Source organism: Physeter macrocephalus, chromosome 4 (genome assembly GCF_002837175.3).
Source record: "Physeter macrocephalus isolate SW-GA chromosome 4, ASM283717v5, whole genome shotgun sequence".
Taxonomy (NCBI): Eukaryota; Metazoa; Chordata; class Mammalia; order Artiodactyla; family Physeteridae; genus Physeter; species Physeter macrocephalus.
The window spans coordinates 15647670-15662661 of record NC_041217.1 but is presented as its reverse complement, the minus strand read 5'-3'; the positions used below and the strand labels follow the sequence as shown (position 1 = coordinate 15662661).

General features: G+C 40.5%; 1 protein-coding gene across 32 annotated transcripts in view; it reads left to right on the top strand.

Annotated features, from left to right (window-relative positions):
* ESRRG (estrogen related receptor gamma) overlaps positions 1-14992 on the top strand; it is a 665923-nt gene that overhangs the window by 474109 nt on the left and 176822 nt on the right. The window contains exon 1 of one of the 32 annotated variants that reach the window (XM_028488328.2): positions 4030-4097. The exons of the other annotated variants lie outside the window; for them this stretch is intronic. The gene's annotated coding sequence lies outside the window, so the exon portion shown is untranslated. Of the gene's footprint in view, positions 1-4029; positions 4098-14992 lie in introns of those variants that run through there. 32 annotated transcript variants of the gene reach the window in all.

Here is a 14992-nt window from a genome sequence, read left to right as displayed (position 1 = left end):
CCTCCCTTTGCTGCGGCCTCTCCCGTTGCGGAGCACAGGCTCCGGACGCGCAGGCCCAGCGGCCATGGCTCACGGGCCCAGCCGCTCCGCGGCACGTGGGATCCTCCCAGACCGGGGCGCAAACCCGGTTCCCCTGCATCGGCAGGCGGACGCGCAACCACTGCGCCACCAGGGAAGCCCCAATATACATTTCTTTTGAAATGTACCAACTCAGGTTTTATATATTGTACTTTTCCCCTGACACATTTTTATTGGGTTTATACTGATATCTAAACCATATTTTTAAAAATCAGGTGACTCTCCTCTTTTTCTGATTTCCACGTTTTAAAGCCTGTTTCCGTATTCTGTCTCCCATAATATCTACATCCTTATTCCAAACACAAAACCAAAGCAAACCAAAAACGTTTAAAAGCTCGCTGTGAATTACTTACAATGACACATGACCACATCGCTGCTCACATATTGCCTATTTACTAAAGCCATTCTATCATGCGCCATGTTTGGATGAAGAAAATGAGGAATGAAGTCAGGTTTGCTTTCTTTACTTCCCAAATATGCACGTGGATGCACGGAATTATTTGGTGTTTACAGTAACAAGTATTTCATGTTTTTAAAAACAGAATACAGAGGGGTGTTTATCATTCAGATCAGTAGAATATTATTCGCTATGGGCCTAATCTTGATTTCATCCTTTGTCCCATTAATAGGTTAGAAAAAGATCTGGTCTCAGAGATGGAAAGCTGGAATTTGGACTGAGTTCTGCCTCTAATTCTGGGTGTCCTTGAATAAGTCATCTGTCTCTCTTCTCTGATCCCCTGGGTCCTTGTGTGTAAATCAGAAGTACAGCTAGATGTTGATGGAGAATTTTCTAGGTCTGGCTATTTAAGACCTGGTACAAGGCATAGGAATCGATAGAAGCTTCTAGTAATATAAAGTTATTATGTTTAACTTTTTTGGAGGGGGGGGGCCGCATCGAGTGGCTTGTGGAATCTTAGTTCCCTGACCAGGGATTGAACCCAGGCCCTCAGCAGTGAGAGTGGGGAGTCCTAATCACTGGACCGCCAGGGAATTCCCATCATGTTTAAACTTATTGTTCAAAATTTTCTCTTTAGATCAATTTTATCAATAAAATTTACATATAACAAAACACATATTTTCCATGCATGGTTAGATGAGTTTTGACAAAAGTGATCCATATAACACATAGAAAAATATGGTTTAGACATAAGTATAAACAAAGTAAAAAGTGCTAAGGGGAAAAATTTCCCGTAATGTCCCCCTCTAGCCATTCCCCACCCCTTGCTCCAGGCAAGCACTGGTGATTTCTGTCCCTACAGATTAGTGCCTGTTTTAGATCTTCACATAAACGGAATCTGGGAGTAAGTACTCTTTTGTATCTACCTAGTTTTTGCTCACCAGGGTATCTCTGATATTGTATGTGGACAATCACAGTTTGTTTCTTTTTTATTGTTGACCAGGATATATATATACACACACGCACATATACGCACACACACACACACACACACACACAAACGTATATACATACATATATAATTTTATAATTCCATTATATTATAACAATTTGTTTTTCTATTCATCAAGGATGGATATTTGATTTTTTTTCAGCTTAGGGCCATTATGAATAAGCGATGGTACACATTTGTGTATCGTTCTTTTTGTGGACATATGTTTTCATTCTTAGTAAATATCTAAGAGTGAATTGTTGTGACGTAGTAAGTATCCGTTTAATTTCATAAGACACTTCCAAACTGTTTTTCTAAAAAGGTTGTACCATTTTATACCCTGCCAGCAATGTATGCAAGTTCTGGTCGCTCCACATCCTCACCAGCATTTGGTGTTGTCAGTCTTGGGAATGTTAGCCATTTTTATGAGTGTGAAGAAACAAAATTTTCTCTTTAATTTGCAATTGCAATAGAAACTCTAAAAGTTATACAGTACAAATTACTGTGTATGATTTAGGGATATCAGAATTAGCATATTGCTTAATGAATATTGAAAATATTAAGTGTTATTTTATATTTTACCATTTTTAGAATCTCTAATCACTGATATGTGTGTATGACACCCACTGATGTTTCTATAGGACATGTATATATATATATATGCTCATGTGTGTGTATAAGCATATTTATTCTTGTCTCCAGTTTTCTTGTTTGTTACAATGTCCTGAACGATTTATCTTCTTTCATAATCTACCATGTCTCTTAAAAAGCAGGCTCTTATTATTGCTAATAGTTGAAAATATCTGTCTACCTAGTTAATCGGAGGATTATATCAGTAAAATGAGAGAGTCTTTCCTGAAAATGTACATCTTTATATAACAGGTTTAGGATTTTTAAAATTGGGTATAAAGATACTACCAGTTCGGTGATGGACTTTACAAGTTAAAGTCTTTTCTACAAAAAATGTATTTATGGGTGATAATCACATCTATCATGAAAATAAATATTTTGATCATAACCTCTCCAGTGATTTACTGACATTGAGGGGTTGATATCCTGTAACGCAGCTAGTGTTCTATGTGACTGGGTTAGAGGTCAAAAGGGTAATGCTTCTAATGTTCATAGAAGAATTAGGTAGTAAGCTAGTTGACTAAACATGTAATCAAAACTTCTCATCCTAGGATTCAAACAGTGGCTTTTCTCATTTTGTAATGGATGCCTGTGGATCTTTATGTACTATTGCCTTTAGAGATAACAAATTTTCACAGAGTTAGAAAGCAATAAAATACACTTAACAGTAAATCTTTACTGAGTGTAGTTTAATCTTTCTCTGATGCAGAAAGCACTTTATAATGTTATAGCTCCACAGCCTCATTATCGTGTATGCCAGTTATTATATTGGCTAAGAGCAGAAGTGATGTTCAATCAAAACTATGTGCTAATAGAATCTCACACTGGGAGCGATGGATGTGTGTTTACCCATATACATCCCTTTATTTTAAATTATATATGATCTTTTTCCATTCTCATTTCCTCCTAGGTTTTCCCCCCAGCTTCCCCTCCCCGCCCCCACCCAGGCTTCTCTACTTTTTCTGAATTTATACATCACTCTCAGTTTCCTTAACAAAAATACAGTTTCAGGCTTTCTCTATGTGAAAACCATGACGAAGTGATTTTATAGCCAGTTCTGAAAGTGACTAAACTTGACAATTGTATTTTATGACAACCTCTGCTTTCATGTCCCCGGCCTACTTTTATATCAGCATTTTTTTTTTACCCCAAATACGAACAATTTCATATCTCTGCACTGGATGGAAACAAATCCCTTTACCAGGAAGACATTTTAATGGAGAAGAGCATGCTTCACTTAAGTCACCGGAGCTTTTACACCTTAACTCTGTAATATTCAATTGCTCACTCAACAAGAACCAAAGCCTTTTTTTGTTTTTTTTTTTGGTGGTTTGTGTTCCTAGGGGTTGGGGAAGAATTAGTATTATGGAACTAAACCAGATTAGGGGGGAATGTGAATTAGATTTGGTAACAGATGGTGCTGTGGAAATTAAAGGTTCTTTGCGAATGGAAGCGACAGCAGCTTGTTTCTGTTCTCTCAGTCTCTCCTTTCGTGCACTTGATAGACGGGTATAAATCACAACAATCCTGTCTTGACAGCCAATTTCGAGAATTTGATCTGGTTAAAGACATGGCTTTCGTGCTCCAGTCCCCAAAACCTGCTTCTACTTTATTTTTACACAGCACCTTGTCATATTTAGAAAAGCAGACTCACCTGCTTCTCCTTAATGAAATTTTTCTTAATTACAGTTTTAGCTCTTTAGTGTTAATTAATTTTCCGTTCAGCCTGAATTTTCATAATATCTCCGAGGGATTTTTTCCTTCTCTTTTTTCCCCCACTGTTTTTACTCATGCCTATACTTTTGTTGTTTCTAAAGATGCTTTTCACTGTCAGAAGTTCTTATCAGAGGCACTATCTGAGGATCCTAATTACCAAAATCATTATTTGGAAAGAGAAAGGCTTTCACGGGAAGTAGTAAAGTTATCAAATCAGAAAAATTTTTAGAGGTATTGGAAGCAGTCACCCGAAGAGCAGTTATTTCAACAAAATTGCACGAAAAGGTGAGTGACAAGGCTTTTTTTTTTTTTTTTTTTGGCTGATAAGAGCTGCAGAAATGTCTGCTCCATCAGCTAAAATAAACCCCACCAAGTAAAAACATGCGACCACAATGTGGCCGAAACAGTTTGCGTCTGTGTTGACCTCGTGAGGATCTAGGAAATGTGAATTAAAGTTCAGAGCATCTAAATGAGAGACTAGACATTCCGAACACATTGGGTGGACTCTTTACAGCCAGGCCCTCAGGTCTGACCAGCTCGGGAGAAAAGAACGAAAGTTGCCTCTGACACATCCACTTGGCATTTGGGCACACAGCCTATCAAGGAAAAGGAAATAGAAGAGAGGAGGAAAAAAAATCACTCCAGAAACGAAGATTCTTTGAGCGAGCAACTAACAGTTGGTAGAAATGAAGCTTCCTACTGGCAGTCAAATCAAATGTAGTAACAACTGAAGGACTCCCCGCTGCTTGCTGACAGCGTGGGGTCACACACTGGGACAAACATTCACTTAAACACTGATTGCAGAGAATTGCCCTTTCCGCCAACGCCTCCCACCAAAAACGTAATGAGCGAAAAGAACCATTCCTAGGAAAAAACCAAGACTCCTGCTCCCTGGATCCCACCAGATGATCATGGCACTATTTAGCCTTTGGTCACCCACTGGGAAGGATTCCTCAGTTGGCTGTAGTTGCTGTGGTTGCGTTGTTATGTAGCAGGTTGTTGGCTACGTACTTTTCTCTCTCCTGAAGCACGGACATGTGCGCGCGCACACACACACACACACACACACACTCTCTCTCTCTCTCTCTCTCTCTCTCTCTCTCTCTCTCTCTCTCCCCTAACCGTGAAGCTTGGCTAAGTGCAATAGCAGCCAAGGAAACAAAAGGAAGTTTGGGAAGTGTGCTTTCATGCAATAGCCCTTACTCTCAGTCTCATCTGAGTCACAAGCCAGCATGGGTTTTATTTGAGTAAAATCTTGGGTTGGCCAAAACGTTCGTTTGGGTTTTTTCGGGCCAACCCAGTATATATTGTAGTTGCTGTGGTTGCGTTGTTATGTAGCAGGTTGTTGGCTACGTACTTTTTCTCTCTCCTGAAGCACGGACATGTGCGCGCGCACACACACACTCTCTCTCTCTCTCTCTCTCTCTCTCTCTCTCTCTCTCTCTCTCCCCTAACCGTGAAGCTTGGCTAAGTGCAATAGCAGCCAAGGAAACAAAAGGAAGTTTGGGAAGTGTGCTTTCATGCAATAGCCCTTACTCTCTGTCTCATCTGAGTCACACGCCAGCATGGGTTTTATTTGAGTAAAATCTTGGGTTGGCCAAAACGTTCGTTTGGGTTTTTTCGGGCCAACCCAGTATATATATATATATATATTTTTTAATGGCAGCAGTTATTTTAGAAAGCACGTGGGCGCATCCTGCCATTTGACAAGGGAGGATGAGGGTCAGAGTGCGGTAGAGACCTGCCTCAGGTCACCCAGCCCCGGGTCCCCGGCAGGAACCACATTGCTCCTCCCTCTAGCACTGTAGTTTGCTGAGAAATGAAGGAGAAGACAGACAAGGTGTGGGAACCCTGGTGTCCTACATTTTTTAATCAGTTTTTCGGAATTGAGACTAAGATTCAGAAATTTTTCTCTGCACGTTTATCTCTGGACCTTTGAATGACAAACCACAAGCGAGTCCTTCCGATCTGAAATCCTGGCCTCTCGGTGGCTTCCACTGTCTTCGCTGGATGGTGTCTCACTGCTGAATAATCTCTTTTACAAAACCCATAATGCTGCAGAACAAATCCTTCGTCATGTCCGTGGCTTGAATTAGATATATGTGTATATATACGTTATTTTTCATTGCCTGCAAGTAGTGGCTTGGGTGTTGAAGCTTCACCTTCTCTTCAGGCAACTAGCTCAATGAAATGTTTTCTTTTAAAGAAAGAAGACAGAGGAAGGAGTCTTAGGATTAATAATTAGCTGATTTCCCCTCTTCCACACCCCCCCCCACCCTCCTAGTTCAGCTGAACAACACCTAATACCGACAGAATATCATGGTAACCTCTGCTATCATAGATCACCCCCAGACCAGCTGCTTTTGCAGCCAGATGTTAACTACTGCAAACTAAGCTATTAAGTTAAAAGTATAAATATAGTTTAACCGCTGTCCAACGGGGAAAGATGTGGTGTATTATCTGTGGTGGTACTATGAATCTCCCTCTAACATAGAAATGTTCCAAAAGGCTCGAAGCAACCTTTTTTGCAACGGTGATTCCTCCTTAGCATCTCAGCTTTCTCACCACTGTGATTCACCCAGTTTCCGGGAATGTTTCAGAGTTCCACTCCAGAGGAACGTTCGGTCTGTCTCTATGGGGGCAGCTGGCTTATTGGTCATTGTAATTGCTTTTGCAAAACATTTTCTTCATGAGTAAAGGGTGACATCAATATTATGATCTCAGTATCCTTACATCAACTCTTGATAGCATTCTTATTTCCTCTTCCAGCGTAGCAAAGAGAACAGGAAAGGGAGATTCAGGCAGCCTGAGCTTTCATTGACCTGGATTTGATTTGTGAACTCCCATCACTGGCGTGTGTGTGTAAAGCATCTGTATTCGATTTTTAATTTGTAAAGATCAGTGCATAGACTTTCCATGAGTTGAATGTCTGTTTATTTCTCCTCTAGCGGGATGCCTTTAGAAGGTCTTCATTTAGCTGTCAGTCCCCCCGCTGTTGTGTCGGCTTTTTCTCTTCGGTGTGCGCCTTGACTGCTTGGAAGCAGAATTGTCTGAACACAAGCAAACTTTATTGATCCATATTTCTGTTTGAAAGACCAGAGATTTGTAGAAGGAGGAGACTATTTCTTTTCTCTAGAAAGCTTACTGCAGAGGAGGTCTGCTCATGGCATAGTAAATCTCTAAGACCGAATAAATGTTACATTCAGCATATATCATAAGCTTCATTTTGATGATTTATCTTAGGTAGTTTTTTTACCCCACACTAACCTTTTTTTTCTGGCAGGGTCCCCACCTTGTGCCCAGGGCTGTTTCACTCTACCCTGGAGATAGCGATCCGGTCAACACTTGGGCATTTCCTACATCAAGATGTAGAGTACCTGATTCTAAAGCTCTTCTGGGCCTCTGGCTTTTGGTCCCAGGGGAGTAACTTGTGTAAGGAAAGAACTCTTCTTAGGGATTGGAGATAAAATGCTTGTTTTGTATCTCTTGTGCATCTGAGTTGCTGACTAGACAGTTCTTGACGTTGTCTTCTAATATCCATAGGTGTCCTGGACTTGGGCAGTTGTGAGGATATAGTTAATTAAGCTGCATTAGGGCAAATATACACACTTGTTAAAACACTTAATTTGCCTCAGTAATATTGATTACATGGCAGAAGTTTGTTTAAACTGAATGGTATTTTTTTCCCCCTACTGTTACAGTCCTTGAATGCAATCTGTATAATAGCTAATAGCCATCATCAGTTAAATATCATGTTAGTTGTAAAGTAATGTCATAAGAATTGATTTGGACTTGGCAGTGGAGGAGAGCTCTCCCTTCAAAGCCAATGTAGGTGATTAGCCAGAGTTTTAAGCAGAATCATGGTTCATATAAACTGTGTATATTTTATAGACTTATAGCTGCTCTGTATTACATGAGAGCCATTATATTAAAGAAAAGCTCAGACAGTTAATTATGCAAAACATCATGTATGCAATTACCCAGCATTATTATGCATTTAACAGTCTTATTGATTTGCCAGTAGCTCGCTTACTGTATTTAGAGCTATAAACAAGGGATGCGCCCCCTCAGATTGACAGAGGTCCAAGAAAACAAGCTAAGGAAGAATTACACTAGTAAGCGCTACTGCATCAGATCAAATCCTTCAATACAGAAACTGTCAACAGCTGTAATGAGCAACACATTGTGATATCACAGGGCCATTTCTTTTCCCATTAATAAAGTTTATCAACCAGGAAGCATCAGAAATCAGCTGGTAATGCAAACTGAAGCAACTGCAATTTCCAACATCTAAAATAGTCTGGATAACTTAACAAGGCGCTGGGCAGCGTTCTCTGGCTGGAATGGCACAGTAAGATAGGATGCAGGCCCTTTCTAACCCATACACTTAGAACACCCCCAGCGTGAACAGTGCACTTCTCTTTGCTGAAAAGGAATGGAATCCATTTCCTTTCCTTTGTTTTAGGGACAACAGCAGGAGGAAAGGCACAAGGTTTTATAGGTCTTTCTCAATATCCGATTGGATGGCCAACCATCCTGGATTGTCTGGACTAAGGAAGTCCCAGGGCATGAGATTTCAGTGATTAAATCAGGATAGTCGACCAACCTAATAATTTCAGAGCAAAATTGAACACTGGAGCCCTAAAAGCAGATAGGGTTTCAGCAAGGTCCTTCCTGGTCATGGTTTAGCCCTAGGTATGAAATTATATTCCTGGGGTGCTTTCAACGACTGGCCAGAAATGAGTTCCAAGTCTCCTGTTTTTATTTGTCCTAAACTTTTTTGCTTAGTGTAGCACGCGTGGCCCTTGACAGAATTGGGAAAGCGTTCAGCTTAGATAGAGGCTCCGATTTGTTACTTGAAGGAGCTGGCCCCTGGTTCCCACACAACTTAGCTACATCTCTTGTCAACAACTCAAGCATCAGCTTTGTGGGGAGCTGTTTGCTTACTCTGGTTCTTGACAGAGTAAGTTGCAAAGAGTCTTTTAGACTAAATGCACAAGTTGTTTATTCAAAGAATCAAGAGGCGGCATCACTAAATCATTGTGACCGTGTTATGCAGACCTCTGTTCCATTAGATGGGCCTCCACATTTATTAAAGAAGACCTAAAATAATATCTTAGTGTGTGTGCATATGTGTGCATGTGTTTTAATCTTTCTGGCGTGTGGGTCAGAATTTACAATTCCTTCTTTACAATTAATGGTCTCCTTCTGTTAGGTTAACCAGGCAGACCTGAAGATATTTCTTATTAAAAGAAAAAAATCCTCTCTCTTCCTTCCCCAACTAAGCCAGTGTACCTTAATGCAATGATGATATGTTAGACCCAGCAGTTGTCAAAGCAGCGTATTACTGTGATGCCATAATGACACCCTGTCTCTGTAAAGTAGTCATGTTTTCTCAAATCACACGTTGCACCGTTGATTTCTGACATATGACACTTCATTCGGTTGCTTTCTCTTTCTTCAGCATCACCATTCTTTGACAATAGCAGCTGGTGCCCATTTTGTTACTAAGTGATTCACATTTTGCCACTTTACGAGAGTGCAATTAGTTGAAGCAGGAGAGAAAAAAAAAAAAAGCTCATTGTAAAGTGGCGTGCTTGGAGTTGTAACTCAGACTGCCAGCGGAGCTGCTGGGGTCATGAGCTTTGAAGCCTGGGCCTCGGGGAGCTCTGCTGCCTTAGTCTTGGAGGTTTTCTTCTAAAAGCATTAAAACAAAACCCCAAACCTATAGGCTAATGAAAGCTTCTTATTTTTTGAAACAAAAACACTTAAATATTCAATCTGGTGATTTCGGCACGTAGAAAACCAGCCAATCCTTATAGCTTCATTCCTATTTTGGATAGGTTAAGTGATGAGCAATACGACTTTTTTTTTTTTTTTTTGCGGTACGCGGGCCTCTCACTGTCATGGCCCCTCCCGTTGCGGAGCACAGGCTCCGGACGCGCAGGCCCAGCGGCCATGGCTCACGGGCCCAGCCGCTCCGCGGCATGTGGGATCTTCCCGGACCGGGACACGAACCCGCGTCCCCCGCTTCGGCAGGCGGACTCTCAACCACTGCGCCACCAGGGAAGCCCAGCAATACGACTTCTGATAACCTTCCTTTCCAGCCCTGAAATTCTCTGATTCAGTGAGAGAACTAAGGATCCTGGCTTCTTACTTCTCTCTCTCTCTCTTCTCATATTTGTAAACTTGCAGGTTTGCTGGCTCCATTGTTGTTATGTAAAAATTTGAGATATAAATTGATAAAGTGTTTGGAATTTATAATGATGATGGGTACCTTTTCTGGCCCTTAAGGATGACAAGGAAGAAAATAAACTAGTGAGTTGTTTAGTTGTCATTTATTTAGCCTACTTAGGTGTCTGTCACTGAAATAGGTATAATAAAATTTCAAAAAATCTTGCCTTGGTGTTAAAATCAGGAAGGCCAAAGAAGACCTGCACACATGTGTTGCATTGACGCACCACTTTTTTTAAGGAGGGAAATAAAGTAGCAAACGAACTCAAGTTTGGTATAAAATTCAAAAGATGAAATACAGCTCCTTATTACGAACTTTCATTGGGTTGGCCAAAACATTCGTTCGCGTTTAGAGTAAACTAAAAGACACATTTTTAACTTTCACGAAGAACTGTTGAACAATGTATTCACTAACCGAGCGAACTTTTTGGGCAACCCAATAGTTTGGTGAAAGGGTTAATAATATTTAATCATATATAAGCCTATGGAACATAGGCTTAAGTCCCTTCTGGGAAATGTAGACCACTCTGGACACCTACACATTGCCCAGAAATTCACAGAAAGTCACACATTTACCTGGATCTAGGTAGCCTCTCTGAAAACAAGCTTGATAATTATAATATAAATGGAATATTAACTTACAGATTATCTTGTTTTCCCCTCCAGCAGCAACTTTAATTGATTCTTATTCTTTTTGTCACTTTCTCCCTATACATGAACACCTGTATGTACAGTTAATCAACTGTCTAAAATTACATTTTTAAATAGTCCAGCAACCAAGAAGCTTTATTTGCCTGATCATTAGTATCTAACACCAAAGATAAATTTTACTCTTGCTAACCCTTAGGCAAGGCTGGGCAAGAAGTTCCTATGTACAGGCTTCCCTGGTGGTGCAGTGGTTGGGAGTCCGCCTGCCTATGTGGGGGACACGGGTTCGTGCCCCGGTCCCGGAAGATCCCACATGCCGCGGAGCGGCGGGGCCCGTGAGCCATGGCCGCTGAGCCTGCGCGTCCGGAGCCTGTGCTCCGCGACGGGAGAGGCCACAATAGTGAGAGGCCCGCGTACCGCAAAAAGAAAAAAAAAAAAAAGTTCCTATGTTGAAGCAGGATCATCAGAATTTATATATAAATGTATATATATGTATATATGTATAATATATATAATAGAACATATATAGAATATATATAGAATACAGAAGACTATACCTCAAACTGTATTGAAAATACTTTCTAAAGCACTGCAATGTCTCTGGCCTCTGGAAGGCTGTTATATCCCTCAAATTTAGTTTCTTATGTGGAAAATAAATGTTATTCTTGACAGGGTTATTTCTCCCTCCAGTTTATTCTCAGGGTGTTCACTCAGAGAAGATTTTTAGAAAGTTGCTTCTCTTTTTCCTTTGTGTCTCCCATCATTTCTCTTAAAATAATAAAAGCAACGCTGCGTAGCCTTTAAAATAAATATTTCCCACATTTTTCCAACACATGTTATTTCTATTCATAATTCTTAACTAAATTTAGATTTTTATTAATCCAATGTGACCTAAAATTTCTGCGTTAACAGCACAATGTGGAATTGGGCTTATTCTCTTTGGCTCCAGATAAAGCCATCATCTTGAAAATGGCTCTTTCTGACAAAAAGGTGTTCTTTTGAAATAAAGTCTTATTCACTACATTCCTCTTAGAGTTAATGTGAATTTTAGTGCCTCTAATTTTAGATTGAAGTGAAGTCTAGAATAAAACCCACCAGCTGACAATTGAATTTATAGATAGTTGTGAATATCTCAGGCTTGAATAATAGAGCTGTAGAATTTCAGAGACAGAGAGGGAGAGAATTAAGACCCACTATAGTTTTAGGGTATAATGTAATGGTATCTAGGAAATGTTCAGTGTAATGAGCTAAGTAGTAATTAGGAGACAACTGTGTTCTTTCAGATTCTGTTTCGGTGTCACTTCAAACCCTGGGGAGGGTGACTCTACGGGGTAGCCTTGTAGCCAGCGTGGTGGCTTCTTCAGCCACTTTTCCACTCCTGGGTGAGTGTGAATGTCATAGAGCCTCCGTGTGTGCCAGCGCTACCCCTCTTTGCTTGGCTATTTAAAAAACATCAGTGAACACCTTGAAAAACTCTCTGTTGTCTTCAGGACATGTCCTCACTGGACTTTGGAGTCAGCCCTGAGTTGAAATCCTGACTCTTTCACTTCCAAACTGTATGACTTTCAGGAAATTATTTGATGTCTGAGGCTCTGTTTCCTAAAGAGTAGTAGTACCTCCCTCACAAGGTTGTCTTGGGGATTAAATGAGGTAATATTTGTAAAGTACTCAGGTCAATGCCTGACATGTAGTAAGCACTTGATAAATGGCAACTCTATTATTATTTCCACTGGGCAAAAAGGTATTCATTAAAGAAGCAGTTCATGTCTGAGAAGAAACATGTAAAACCTACAGCACGGATCCAGCATGTTCACTTTCCTTTACAGCTACAATGGCCAGACTTGTGTAGGAGAAGAGGTTGCCACTGTCCAAAGGCTTCCCTGACCACTTGAACTTGCTGAATTTTCTTGCTTCCATCCAGATTATTGCAAAGTTAGGGGCTGAGATTTTCGAGGAGACAGCTGGCTGGAGACACCCAGTTTTTCAAAGACCTTAACAACATGCCTTTGACACATAAACATTTGGTGACTTTGCAAATAACCCTTCCATAAATAGGAGGGTGATTCCTGGCCTTGTTTCTCAGTCAAGAGTTCTGCACATTTTAGAAGTCCATGAGAAAAAGCCCAAGGGAAAGAAAATTGGGATAAAATTGAACAGAGACAATCCAAGAAAAGAGAGAGAGAGAGAAAAGAGGGCCCAGGGAAAGCGTGGTCTGTTTTGTGATCAAGCAGCTCAAAGCAACTCTCCTTGGGAAAAAGAAAAAATGATTACGAAATGGTGCCTCGCAGGCAGATGGCGAAAGAGTTAATTGTCATGGCTGTGAGAAATTCAGTGCCAGAGAGAGAAAAGAGGAGCAACCGTGTTTTAGTACCCTAATAACTTCTAACTGTAGTCTAAGATCATAATGTATGTGCGAGCAGTCCAGTAATTATAAGGTAATAAGTGAAGTGGTAGAGTAAGTGCTTTAAATTAAAAGGAATTTGCAGGGCTGCTGTAAGTCAGTGCCGACCCGCTTTCTTTCAAACGTTGACTTGAGGAAAAGTGCTTAGCCCAGGGTGCAAGCTGGGAGACAAGGAAAGCGATCTATTAATTACAGAGCTCATTAACAGTGACGGGGGACAAGGCAGCAGATGCAGGAGGGAGCGGACGGACGCCTGGTTGAGGCTGGAGGGGGATATTTTTTTCTTTCACTACCTCTTGACGAAAGGACAACACAAGTAGGTGGGCGAAAGCCAGAAGATATTTTTGTGGATTTCTCCTTCCTGTTTGCTTTCTTCACATCCTGAGTTTGCTTTACTTTAGAAAGCAGCACAAAACTTCCAATGGGAAATCTGCTAGGTAAGAGGCAAATTCTTGCTCTGGATGCTTTGCTCTTGAGAGACCGCCTTCTTGGAACCGTTCAGTGAACATTCCCTGATAGGAAATAACCATATTTTTCTTCGTTTGAAAGTAACGGAACAGTGGGGGAAGGGGGCACCCGGAGGAGAGCATGAAATTTGTGCAGTGATAAAATATCATTAGATTTATAGTGAAAGCGATAATTGCATCCCTTCGGTCTTCCTGTGACTACTCCCCCAAATTCGAGTGAATGTCCATTACCCTGTGGGATTCCCATAAATCAACTTTGCACTGGAAAGCAATTATCTAAGTTTGTTTCTCAACTGTCACCTCTTCTTTCTATAGTGGGCTCTCAGAAGGTTCCTAGAGACTTTGCTAAAAGGGGTTTTGCACTATGGAGAGCCAGAAAGAAAATAGGACCAATTATATCTTTTCATCTAATTACCTCTTCAGAAATTTAATCACTTACGGGTCTGACAAAGTAAGAGGGGCAGTCTGTTTCTTCTAGATAAGAGAGACAGTTTGTTAGATTAGATGCTTCATCATATTTCCTTTTAGGAGGTATGATGTTAAAATTCCAAAGGAAGGGGAGAAAAAGAGACCGTGGCAGATCTCATTTTTTCAGGACAAAATTTGATACATCCTTACTTTGCTGAATATGAAGTATCAGGTTTATGGATTCACAGGTATACTGAAGGCTCAAATGGCTTTTAGTGATTCCTCTCTTCAACAGTGGCAAATCGCACATGCAGACACGGACACATGTAAACACATGTACATATTTATTAATCAATGCTGGTGATCATTTCACTGTTTTGTGGGCTCTAGGAAATAATCCTTAAATATCGGCTAGCATTTTATCCTTGATGTCTTTCTGTATCGCTAAATGTCTAGGAGATAGAGCAATTTAATTAAAGAGGCAACGTGATTGAGGATATAGTCCCTATGTGTCTTAGATCAATAAAAGACATAGTTATGCTTATGGAAGCGTGCTGACAAACAGTAATTACAGAGCTGAGGAATCATCTGTTCCGTCTTGACAATAAAAGTTTAGTTCTGCTCATAATAAAATGACTGCAACATCAGAAAATGGAAGAGAAAAGTAGAGTGAGGATAAGGGTAATTTTAGAAGTGATATGGACTTTGCAAATTACTCCTCTTCCGTGGATAAATTTAGAATCTAGAGAGTTGATTTCGATATTGACAGTGGTTCTCCAGGAGAAAGGTAAAATGAAAGGAACTAGATCCCTTAGAGCTTTTGTTTATGGCCTGTCTGGGCACTTTGATGTAACCCTGTCATGCCCTTATGCTGATTACCTTGTTGTAGAACAAGAGATATTGACTAGAGAATGATATGTAGTCCCTAGTTCTTAGGCAGCACTCTCAAAGAGCAATGTCTTTAAGGTATGAATTCTTCTCTCTTTTTTTTTTCTCCTTTCGATCTTTTTTTCACTTTCTCT